This window comes from Trachymyrmex cornetzi, unplaced genomic scaffold (genome assembly GCF_001594075.2).
Source record: "Trachymyrmex cornetzi isolate Tcor2-1 unplaced genomic scaffold, Tcor1.1 scaffold138, whole genome shotgun sequence".
Taxonomy (NCBI): domain Eukaryota; kingdom Metazoa; phylum Arthropoda; class Insecta; order Hymenoptera; family Formicidae; genus Trachymyrmex; species Trachymyrmex cornetzi.
Genome location: NW_017295960.1, coordinates 1,789,963 through 1,800,435, shown reverse-complemented (window position 1 = coordinate 1,800,435; position 10,473 = coordinate 1,789,963). Strand labels below are relative to the sequence as shown.

General features: G+C 40.6%; 1 protein-coding gene across 2 annotated transcripts in view; it reads left to right on the top strand.

Annotated features, from left to right (window-relative positions):
• Positions 1 to 282: 282 nt before the first annotated feature.
• Positions 283 to 10,473, top strand: part of exp (expansion) — a 21,098-nt gene continuing 10,907 nt past the window's right edge. The window contains exon 1 of one of the 2 annotated variants that reach the window (XM_018522892.1): positions 283 to 841. The gene's annotated coding sequence lies outside the window, so the exon portion shown is untranslated. The remainder of the gene's footprint in view (positions 842 to 10,473) is intronic. The other variant, XM_018522890.1, reaches the window with a different exon arrangement.

Here is a 10,473-nt window from a genome sequence, read left to right as displayed (position 1 = left end):
AGTGACGGGGGCGGCGGGAGGAAGAGAGAAACAGAGAGATAGAGAGGTGAGGTCGAGACAGAAGACATCGAGGGACAGTTCAGTGGCCCTCCTCTCCTCCTCCTCCGCCCCCCTCCCCCTATCCCCTTCGCGGCGCGCCTTGTAGCAAAGGCCACCAGCTCCTTGTCCTATTTTTGACGTCATCGGTGAAGGTAGACAACGAGTCAAAGGGGGTGGTACACACGCATGCGCCGTCCGGCTGTTCACCAACATGGTGAACGTCCTGGGTGGACTCTCACTCGCGGCGATGCCGAGCGCGGCGGTCCACCAGCGGCGGAGCAGTGCAGTGAACGGCGATACGCCGCGGTCGAAGGAGGCATTTGCAGGCTCTTGGGCGAGCGGGCACGGCCGAATAAAGGCGCGCGCCTTACTTAACGAGGCACCCCGCGGACCGCAGGTTCCCCTTTCTCTCCCCCTCCCCCCGATCGCACATTCATTTCACTCGCTCGCTCGCTCGTGCTCGCGCGAGAGTAGTCGACAGCCGCGGCCGTCGCGAGGAGAACTTGGTTTACGCTGCCGAGGATCGTCCGAGTAGGACCTTTCCATCCTGTCGATCTTTTTGCCGATGATAGTGTCCGTCGATCGTGTCATCGAGTATTTTTGTTAGTTTTGCGGATTAATCGTGGAAAAACGCACGGTCTGCGAGCCAACGCTACTTTCGCCGATTATGGATAGGAGAGAGCGCGGTGACGAGCAGCGCGAGTGCCTATCGCGAACCAGTCTGTGAACCATATTGTAGGCGGTGGAGAACGGCGGAGGCGGTCGCGGGGCGACGTGCTCGCCAGGCGCTGTCACTCGAGAGGTACGTAGAGGAGTTAAACCCGCCGGAGATCGCCTGATCCTAGGAAATCCGCGCGCGACATATGGAGAACGATCGCTGCGAGAAAGGACCCATACAGCACGCAACTTGCAGCAATAACGTTACAGTAACGCTGCAATATTGCTGCAACATGCAATATTGCTGCAATGTTGCAGCATTGTTGTTGCAACTTTGGTGCTGTAGGGGGAGGGTTCTCTCGGTACAGCACAGATTATTCTAACAATATTACAGCGACATTGCAACGTTCCAGCAATATTGCAGTAACATTGCGTTCAACAGGAAAAAAAAACAGCTTTGCAACTGTTGTAAAATTCTTTAATACTCAAGGGATACAAAAAGTAAAAGTAAAAAAAATCAGGATAATTTTATTTTGATTCTTAACGTCTATAAGCGGTCAAATTTTGTAATCAAAAATCATTTTTTTACTTTTAACGATATCAAAATAAAATCATTGTAACTTTCTCTTGATTTGATGCGTTCCTTGGATATTATTAGTCTTGCTCTTAGTTCTTTGTTGGATCTAAATACAAACCAATCATATTCAAGAATTTTACAACAGTTGCGAAGCTGCTCTTTCTGCTAAACGCAGTCATTGCAATGTTGCTGCAAGTTGCTGTGCTGTATGGATTGCGAGGACTTTCCAACGATTATATACCGCGGCGCGGGGGTGGGGCGATTCTTCGAGATTTAAAACATACAATAAACAGAAGTATACAAATAGATATATAAAGCACACGTGCATCCGAAACTTAAATATATGCGCGAATGTAGCGCGTGATCCGTGATGGTAAAAATGCCATTCCGAGCAGACGATTCAATCGTCGTCATCCTCAATCATCATTATTGTCGTCGTCGTTGAATTGAGCGAGCGCGACATTTGCTTACGTGAGATACATTCTCGCTGGAAGGCGCGAGGAAGGAGAACGGGCGAGCGAGCGACGTGAAAGTGAGTCTTGCTCGCACGCCGCGTCGCCCGAACGACGATACAATTCGCGAAGTCAACTGTGAACGATTCGCGAGCCTCTTCGTGGCCTCGTCGTTGCTGAAACTCCACGCGTTCCTTTTTCTATTTCATACGCGGATCTATACAGCGCAGAAACTTGCAGCAACATTGCTGCAACGTTGCAGTAAGAGTCTGTTCTTTATCAACAAACTCTTTAAATTGATACACACGGTACGATAAGTTGAAGTGAAAGACATTATTATTTGTTTCATTTCCACTTATTGCACCGTGTGTACCGATTTAGAAAGTTCTTTGATAAAGAACAGTCCTAATCCCAGATAATATGCATACCCAAAAAACGTCATGAAAACATCGTAAAGATGTTTTTTGGATCATAAATATCTAATAGGTATCTAAAATGTATCGTAAGGAGGTCTTACAGATAATGCATATCATCTGCGATATATTGCAATATTGCTGGAACGCTACAATGTTGATGCAATATTGCTGGAATGCTACAATATTGCAGCAATATTGCCTGAACGTTGCAACGTTGCTACAATATTACTGGAACGTTGCAATGTTGTTGTAATATTCATGCTGGAACGCTGCAATGTTGTTGCAATATTGCTACAACGTTGCAATGTTATTACAATATTATTGAAACAATATTAGACTGCTCTTCGCCTTGATGAAATGAATTGCAATATTCACGAAAGATTGGCATTCTAATGATATAAATCTGGACACAGAGATAATATACCTATATTGTATACACCGCGAAATGTATAGGTTCTGTATATTGCTGAAACATTGCAATGTTGCTGGAATAATCTGCGTTGTATGAGTTTCGTTATTGCGAGAGCGCAGCAGGTCCTCGTAATTTGTTACGAGCGTCGAGCTCGGGAAAGTCGGCCCCGCGGACTTTTCGCGAACGCAAGTCGGGAATTTCTGCTACTCGCATGTACAGCGTCGTGTATCTTCTTCTCTTCAAGTGCTATATGCTATCACCAGCGCCTCTCTCACGTATACCTGTGCGTGCACGTTGATTGTACATAAGGTATATATGGAGATCTATAGTTTAAACGCCAATTTCGAACTGTAATTTTTGATAGAAAGGTTTCTTGGGCAAATATACTACTCAAGGAGTAAACCGCTGAGGGCATTACGGTGTACACATTTGGGGTATTACTAAGCATTACTGGACATTACTTAAGAGAATTGTGTATTATATTATAATAAGCGGTATGAGGCATTACCAGGACATTAATGGATATTATTAAGGCATTACTAGGACATTAATGGACATTACTAGAGCATTGCTAGAGCATTAGCAAGCATTACTAGGGCATTACTAGGCATTAATAGGCATTAATGTATACAATTTTGGTCAGCGGTTTATCCCTTGATACTACTTGATGGTTTGCTATTAGGTGCATCCAGAAGCACGACCGCTCACTGAGTGTCCAGTGAGCTCTTGTATCTATAAAGCTCTATATATCGAAGTAGCGCACAGGTTCTTCATTTTTTACTACATTTTTACTAACCATATCCTAAACCAATAATACTAAGCGCTTATTGGACTAGGTCACAAATGGCGGTCGAAATAGCCAATAGGAAGGCTGTCAGAATTTCGGCTCAGATTAAAGGAATGCGCTATTTGGACACATAGAGCTTTACTTGTACCTGTTTGGTCTATTTTTAGATCTAATGGAATATGCCAATCAGATGCAAGAGCTCACTGAGCGCTTAGTGAACGGTCGTGCTTCTGGATGCACCCATTGGCTGCGTTCAGCGGACTCAACAGTTGAGTAAGCGTTCGCTGCTATTGATGTATCCTTCCAGATCTAAAATAATGATTGGATGATCTAAAAGAATACACCAATAACAGCGAGCGCTCACTCAACTGTTGAGTTCGCTGAATACACCCATTGCCTTTTGAGAGAAGCTACAAGCGTCGAACCCGGGATCTCTAATATAGCAGACCAGTGTGCTGTTTGTTACACTACGCTCCCGGTCAAAAAAGGTAAATAAAAATGGGAATAATTGTCAAGGTAGTATTACAAGTATTAACCCTTTTTCTTCTTATTGTTAGTCCTATTGCTTGTGGCCGAGCGTGGTGACTTTTTTCATATGCCTTGTGATGCGCACGCTGGTATGCATTCGTATCTCATGGGATTTACAATTTAACTAAGACCCAGTTCCACAACTCACGGTTAACTCTTAACCGAGGTTCAACTTATTCATTGTCTCTTTCCAATTCTAGAATTGGAAAGAGATGAGAAACAAGTTGAACCTCGGTTAAGAATAAACCGTGAGTTGTGGAACTGGGCCTAAGGCACTATAATATGAGTATTCGCATCCGCCATTTTTAGTTCTTTTCTCTTCTTGCTCCTTTCCTCAATCCTTTGCTCTCTCTCTCCACTCCGCCGCTAAACTAAGAAGACGCGAATACCTATATTATGGTGCTCTAGTTTAACGTCGATTCCGAACGAAATTTTGTTAGAATTAAGTGTTCTTAAGCCCGAAGTCCACGATGCTAGAAATCAGTTCGAGATCTCGGACAGAGAAGAAATTAACAAATCACAAATAATTTGATCACATGACGATTGCGATTGGTCAATTCTTTCTTCATCCGAGGTCTCGGACCGATTTCTGGCATCGTGGATACAAGGCTTTAGCAAAGATACTCTCCTTCGGTGGGTTACTACTTCCTTCCGAGAGGAAGGACACGAGTGTACGAAATATTTTGGCTCTACCGAGAACCGAACCCGGGATCTCTTATAAAGCCTTGTGTCCACGATGCTAGAAATCGGTCCGAGATCTCGGATGAAGAAAGCATTGACCAATCGCAATGGTCATGTGATCAAATTGTTCAAATGTGATTTGTTAATTTTTTCTCTGTCCGAGATCTCGGACCGATTTCTAGTATCGTGGACATTGGGCTTAACAGACTAGTGAGCTATTTGCTTTGCCACGCTTGCTCTCAACTGTACCTATATATCGTACGAGAGCGTGGCGTTTCGCGGCCCGCGACCGATGTCGATGTCGTAACGTCTCTCCCCCTCGCGCCATAACGCTCTCTCGCTCCCCTTTTCTTCTTTAGCAATCGTTCCACGCGAAACGAATGCTCGAGGGCGATCCCCGAGGGAGATCCAAAGGCAAATTTTTAAAATTTGCCGCGGCATCGGACGGCGATCACAAAAAAAAAACGCTCCCGTCTCTCCCTCCCCGCTAAATAACAATAGACGTTGGAAACGCATCTTTTCTACAGATGACGAAATGCGATAGCTTGTTTAGCTCATACGATGCGTGTCCGTAAACACGTAATTAAAGTCAATTGGTTGATGCACAACTAATTCTCCAATCTCTACTTACGACTTTCTCGTCCAAAAACGGACGGGGAATTATGGTTGGGTCGAGGAATGCGTTTTTAACGTTTCGTCAAGGCGTCTCTACGCGAAAGATCCGGTCCTCGGGGGAATCCCGCGGCGGGCTGCTCTGTGAAAACGGGTATCGGCAGGGGAACGAAACCGGTATAATTTCGCTGAGTTCACGCGTTTGAATATATATCAATAATTATATCCCTGGCGAAAATAAAAATCGGAATGTAAGTCGAATGTAAGAGGAGAACGCAGTGAGAAGCATATGTAAGCAAAGCTTATACAAGGCGAAAATTGAGATAACGAAACGTAAAAGAGATGTTTACGCTTCTTTTATGTTTCGTTGTCTCAATTTTCACCCTCTAGAAACTTCGTTTACACTTCTGCTACTCTCTCTTGTACGTTCTAAAAATTTAGCTAGATACAAATCTGAAAATAATTTTCTTGGATTATCGAAATAATTACGTGTTATGGAACGTTCAAGTGACTGCTGAAATGTCAAAACTTTTTGCAATATTGCTTATCGTATTTGAGTTTCTTACAGAATTATTTCGATCGTCTATCAAAATTATTTTTAGTTCTGTACCAAAATTTTTATGTAAATACTTCAGTAAAATATTTCAAAAAGTCGTTCTTTCTATGATCGAATTGCACCCTGATTATTTTTACCAGAGATAACTTGCTCACTCACGAAAAGATTTTGCTGAAGCATCTAATCTAATTAGTTAAATCCAGATCTCAAAGTAATTTTGTTGGACCATCTAAATAATTATGTAGGACGCTTAAAATAATTATGTAGGACGCTGGTTGCTAAGATCTTCAAAATTTTTTGCAGCGTCATGTTCAAAATTTCTACTCTTTAAATCTGAATCAGTGAATAGTCACTAATTAATAACCCAGTGACATACTTAGTACTGGATAATCGGTGAAGTTCAACTAAAAGGAAGAATGTTTGAGCATTATATAACTAAAATAGTGATATTTGCACATTGATTTCAATCTTCCAATACCATATTTATTAAATTCATTTATGCACTAAAACAATATTAGTTATATTTTATAAGGAGTATGCGTGTTTTCTGTAAAATTATTTATACACTAAGCTTTGTGAAAACTTAATATCTGAAGAGGACTTAATGTTATATTATAACTTCTTAGTTTTTTATACATTTTTTAAATACATTTATATTGATGATAATTGATACTTTATGTTTATAATTAATTATACGTTGGATTTAAATTTATTTTGATTTATATTTGACTCTTACTTTGCCCTATATAGTATTGTTAATTTATTAACATTAGTTAGATCACATAGGTAATAAAGATTAGCTAGGTTAGAGATTTCACATTTCACTCATTGATTACCAGGGGCATACTTGACACCGATATCAGTGATTATCCACTGATTCAGAATTAGAGAGTACATTATTATTTTGATGGTCCAAAATTATGTTTAGATTTGTATCTAGCTAAATTTTTAAATACTTTAGCAAAATTGTTCTTTTCGTGCGAGAATCGGGGAGAGATCCGTCTTGTACGAGCATCACACGGAAATGGAATCGGGGTCAGAAATCGGTAAACTCATCGGAATTGTCGGAAATTAATCTTGTGCGACCTAGCACCGACGTCATACCATGTCTTGAGGCTCGCGATTGCGCCGCGCTAGTCTCGAATGATTGCGAGATTGACTTTCGCGCAAGCGGCAAGCATAATCGTGAAAGCCGCAAGCGGCTCGCAAGCTGCCGCTGCGCTCGCTCGCTTCCGCGGCAAGCGGATTCCTCGCTTTCTATCGAACGAAGCACGCCTGTTCTATAAACGCGCTGGAAAACGCGTTTCACGCTCGACGTATTCCGCGACCACCGGACGTTTATCCCGTCCGCAGCACACGACGGACCATATTTATCATTTCTTTTCTCGTTCGGCTCCGGACGGCTATATAGGCCAAGGAAAGAGCGCGGCGAGTGTATTCGATGTCGATTTGGAACGGCTGCTTGTTTCCATTGGCTTGTCGAGTTCAGATTCGGCGCGTTAGAAGGTTGATTTAATAGCGGTTTCGATTGGAACCGAGAAATAAGATTCCGAAATCTGGCTGTATAACGCGCGGCTTTTCTCTGCCTCGAGGTACCAACTCGTATACAGGTGTATTTCCGGCCGAAAACGCCAAAGTGCACAGAACAAAAGACTATTCTTAAATCAACCATAATATATACTCATATATAAGCAAAAATATTGTAATCTTGTTTTAAAAATTTTAGTCTTGAATTCGTATTGATATAAGATTTTTAATTGAGCAAGTCTTGAATGCATTAATACTTGTATCAAAACAAATTTAATCAAACCAAGATTGATATCTTTGAAGCAAGATTATAATATTTTTGCTTATATATGAGTATATTATGGTTGATTTAAGAATAGTCTTTTTTCTGTGCGACGTCTATAATGAGATTTTAAGGCGCAAAACTTAAGCTTTAAACATTAAAGAAATTGTCTAATCATAGTCGAATTTGAGGAGAATAATCGATTATGATTGGCCAATTTCTCAAGTTTTAAAGCTTAAGTTTTATGCCTTAAGATTTCATCACCGCTTAAGACAGGCAGCTTTAATTTCTTTTCTTAATGACATTGATAGAAATACTGATACACTCCATTATACACGGAAAGAACAGTTTATTGTCGGCGTATATTTCAAAATTTAGCTAAATACAACTAGATACGCTGAAAATAAATTTGTTAAGCCACCAAAATAATTATGTAGGACGCTCAAACTGGTTGCTAAGATGTCAACATTTTTTGCAGCATTGCTTATCATACTTGAATCTTACATAATTATTTTGACCGTTCAATAAAATTATTCTTAGATCTGCATTTTTCTAAATTTTTAAGTACTTTAGCAAAATAATTTTTTTATTATCTTTTTTAAAATATGTTGAAAAGAGAGATTGGATTTCGCGAAAAGCTAATTATGTCGTCTTGTATGTAGGAATCGCTAATAATTAAGAAAAAGTAGAAGAATTTCAGGGATTGTGGTCAACCGAATGCGAAATATTATGAAAAGAACGAAAAGAAGATTTTGCTTTTGAAGTTTCAAAAAATTTCACTAGACATAGATACATCTGAAGTATTTTCAGATACATCTAGAAATAATTCCGTTCGACTCTCAAAATAATTACGTAGAACACTAAAAAGTTGATAGCAATTAGCGCGAAAAGTTTTAACATTCTAGATCAATAAGAGTCCTACATAATTAATTTGGTGATTCAAAAATTATCTTCAGAGATCTGTATCTATATAGCTACATTTTTAGATAATTTAGAGCTGTTCTTTTCCCGTGCAAATAGTTCGTGTCATCGCTCATTGTACCGATTATTAATAGGCATAAATATTAAGGAACTCGATCGGCGAGCAGTTTAGTTGAGTTTTTCCCCGAGGGAGCCTCGTAAGAAAGTATAGTCACGGACGGTCGATCGTTGTTACACGGTATACTTTTCACCGCGCGACATCGGCCCGATCTTCCTCGTCGGCAATTTTGTAGAGTTTATCGCCGCGCGCAAATTAAAACGGGTGGATATATCGGCGTCTTATCGACATTACGCTCGTAAGTTCCATGAATTTATATCACGCGATAATCGTAAAGAGGGATAATTGTCGCGCATTCGCGTAGCGACGCCGCGGATCGTGGTAATTGCGATTTACGCGTCTCCGCGCGTCCTCGCTTAATTCTCGCTCTCGTTTAATTGCAGCCCCGTAATTCGCTTTCGTTACGCCTCGGTCGCGTAGGAGTATTTCGCGACGAGCCCCCGACGGGGTTGTCCCCGCGAAAGGGTGTGTGCGTAAAATGCCTGCGACCGCTCTGCTGCCGCGCGGCAGTCAAGTATAACCAGTTTCCTTCCACTGCTTCGAAATCTTGCTGTTGCACTCATCGAAGTCACTTGGCGAGTTGACTGGCGAAAGAAGGTGAGAGAAAGAGAGAGAGAGAAGGAGGCCCCCATGAGAGCGAGAGAATGAGCGAATGTGCACGAAGAGGAGTAGGTGGTGCGTGGTAGAATGGCGGATGAAAGGGAGATGGAGTAGAGGGAGGAAGAAGAAATGTGGACAGAAATAATCGGAGGAAAATGACAAGAAAGAGGAGCTGAATTAGCAAAGAGAAGTTAGCGGACAAGACACGTTAGAGTGATGGCAGAGTTATGAAGGAAATAATTAATTTATTGTTAGACCAACGAGATATATTATTGTTATACCATCGAAACATTTGTAAGAATTTTATCGAGGAATTTTATTACTATTATATGTCTATATTTTATATTTAAGTATTTTTGATTATTGACTCTTATATGCCCTTCACTTTTTATTTTTATGTTTTAACGAGAGTCTTTATATACAATTATTTTAGAAATAATTAAGATCGATATTTATAATCGATTCTTATATTTGGGACTTTCTTAAGTATAATCTTAAGATGTCATGAACCTAATCAGAGGTAGGTATTTATAGTCCGTTCTTATTTTAAGATCGTATAATGTCTTAAGATGCTAATACGGTTGGTACTCATAGTTGATTTTTATATTTAAGACTGTTTCAAGTACAGTCTTAAAATGTCAAAAGCCAATCAGAGGGCTGTATTAGCATCTTAAGAAATTACTTAAGACGATCTTAAAATAAGTACGAAATGTAAATACAGTCCTGTGATTGGCTTGTGACATTTCAAGACTGTACTTAAAATCGTCTTAAATATAAAAACTGACTATAAACACCACAATGCGATTAGCTGATGATATCTTTAGACCATTTATTACCTATTTAAGATCATTTTAAATATAAGAACCGAATAAATACCAGCTTCTGATTAGTTCATGACATTTTAAGATTGTACTTAAAACAAGTCTTATGTTTTTTAAGAATTGACTATGAATACCAGACCAGAGAGTATTAGCATCTTAAGACAATATTTAAGACGGTCTTGAAATAAGAACGGATTATAAATACTGGCTTAAAGAAACTGGATTTTGATGCAGTCGATTATTAAACAACGGGGACGGAGTGCCGCTCTCGAAGTTGAAGAAACGGGAAAAGTACGAAAGCAAGGACGAGGAGAGAGAGAGAGAGAAAGAGATATGCCCGTGTATTTCAGCGAAGACAAGAAGACAGCGCCGAGAGGCGAAGGGAATCGAAGAAGAGAAGGGAACGGCAGCGAAATTGATAAAAAGAGAAGACATATCCGTGGATATCTACAGGCGGGAGATGAAGAGATGCAGACGAAGGCAGCAGCTGAAGAACGAAGAGAACCG